Source organism: Vicia villosa, linkage group LG1 (genome assembly GCF_029867415.1).
Source record: "Vicia villosa cultivar HV-30 ecotype Madison, WI linkage group LG1, Vvil1.0, whole genome shotgun sequence".
NCBI lineage: Eukaryota > Viridiplantae > Streptophyta > Magnoliopsida > Fabales > Fabaceae > Vicia > Vicia villosa.
Genome location: NC_081180.1, coordinates 165995297 through 165997697, shown reverse-complemented (window position 1 = coordinate 165997697; position 2401 = coordinate 165995297).

Genomic DNA, 2401 nt, shown 5'->3' with positions numbered 1-2401 from the left:
GCTAATGGCTTTCAGTGTGATGCAAGAATCTTTGAGCAAGGATGGTCTAATTATCTTGATAGATTGGTTGGTCCAATTTATCCTGAACTTGTGAAGGATTTTTGGGTACACGCAACGGTTACACCAACTGCCATCATTTCATTTGTGCTAGGGCATGAAGTGGTTATCACTGAGAAGCTCATCAGGAAGCTGTACAATCTTGATGATGAAGAAGGTTGGTCTGGTCTTCAACCCAATACAGTTGACTGGACTCCAGTTGAAAAACAAATCTCTACGGTTTTTGGAATTGATTCTCATAACACAGGCACCTTAAGGCCTTTCTATAAAGTATGGGCTGAGATTATTCTGGGTTCTCTTCACCATAGAAAAAGGATGCTCTTCTCCTCCTACATCAGTCCGACTCACAAGTACACTCTCTTCTGCATTGGCAAAAAGATAGAGATCAACATCTCTCATATTCTGTTTGAGAATCTGAAAACATCTATCTTTGAATCAAGAGAAGATGAAAGGGCGAAGTACCCTCATATTCCAAGAACAACCATTCCTTTCGGAAGGATGATTTCAGACATTCTGATTGAAAGCAAAGTTGTGGACTCTATCAGAAATCGCAATGCATCGCATTCTCTTGGAGTAATTCAAGGTCCCATCTTCAATGGTGTTGATTTGTTCAGACTGGAACTCATTAAGAATGTACCTTTTGTGTGCACAAGCTTTCCTGACATTCTGTCAAGAAGAATTGCTGTTGAAGGATTCATCTCCTTGTTTCATAAAGAACTTGATCATATTGTCAAGCTTTACTTGGAAGATTGTGTTAGGAAGCAATTAGACGTTGATCCTGCTTGGATCCGTGGCAGAGTACTCCCATCCAAAGATGATATTCTGAAGAAGGATAAGAAGGAACGACAGGCAAGGCTAAAAAGAAAGGCACAAGAAGATGAGGCTGAGAGAGCCAAGAAGTTGAGGGTCACCTATGATCCTGACAAGGTGGACTCTAAAGAACGAAGAGATAAAAGGATCAGAGATTCCTTTCGCAGAACCAGATCCTCTTCTTCTTCTGTACAAATCTCCAGAAAGGTCTTTACTCCACCTCCTTCTGTCCCTAAACCATCTTTCCAATCACCTCCACCTGAACCAAAAATAAACTTCACCTTACCAAATCCTTCTCCATCAACCTCCTCCTCTCCCATTCTAAACCCCACACCTCTAAGTATTCTTCCCCCAACTCCTTCTGATAAATCTTTCTCACCTATTCCCTTTACAAATACTCCATCCTTGTCTCAATCTATCATTTCTGATATTCCATCCTCATCAATCATTCTCTCAGATATCCCTTCTTCCTCATCCACCGTACCTCCACCTTCTATATCCCATCCCTTACTTACCAGAAAATCCAAACCTTACTGTCTTCTCTACCCTGACTACAAATTCACCTTCAATCCGCCTGAACCTGAACCCTATACCTACCTGGAACTTTTCAGACATGAGGTGATTAGCAGTATAGACCTTCTGAAGGATGCATTTCTAAATGGTCTGGATGATGTTTCTACAAGAAATCTCTGGAGAAGATTTCGCAAGGATTTTCAAGTAGAAGCAATGGGAGTACAGAAAAGACTAGTGGCTGCTGCCCCTGGTTACCCTGGTTACCTTCTGGAGGAAGATAATGGTATATACTACCATCCTCTCAGAAATTGTGTTGCTGCTGAGGAGAAGCCCTTTGTGGATGAATTGGAAGTATTAAGACTGGCTGCTGAAATGGAAGCAAATCCATGCAGGGATATGGTTATCTTTATTCCTGACTATCCTGTTCTGCTCGGAGATTTCAAGACTCTCTTTGACTATCTGAGGGAAAACCCGTCTGAGAAAGATCCAAACTTGGTCATTCCAGAAGTTGTTGACCCACCAGAAGTTGAAGGTCCTTCTGCTCCCAGGAATCTAGCTGCCATTCTTCAGGCACTTGAGAATGGAGACTCGGAAATTCCTGCTGCAGAATATGGAGATGCTTCTATGCAAGAAGCAGATGCTGAAGATCATGTTGCTAAAACTGTTCCTGTTGAGGAAATCCCTGCAAATGATCTATCTATGGAAGCTGCAGATCAACATGCCATTCCTGTGGTTGAAAGCGGTGAAGCTTCTTCTGATGAATCTTCTCGTCTTGCAAGGACTCTAGAAGAAATTCAGAAGAAACAGGATGAGCAAAGCTCACTCAATGCTGAGTATAGTGCTTTCATGGTGAGGCAAGAAGGACACAACAATATGGTTCAAGAGATGCTGACCAAGATCTTGTCAAGACTAGGGCCATCTTAGATTGAGTCTGTGTTGTTTCTTTCTTCTCGTTGCATCTGTCTTTGTGCATCTAATCCTTCTTATCTTCATGTACTTCTGTACCTGCTGTTTGAACTTT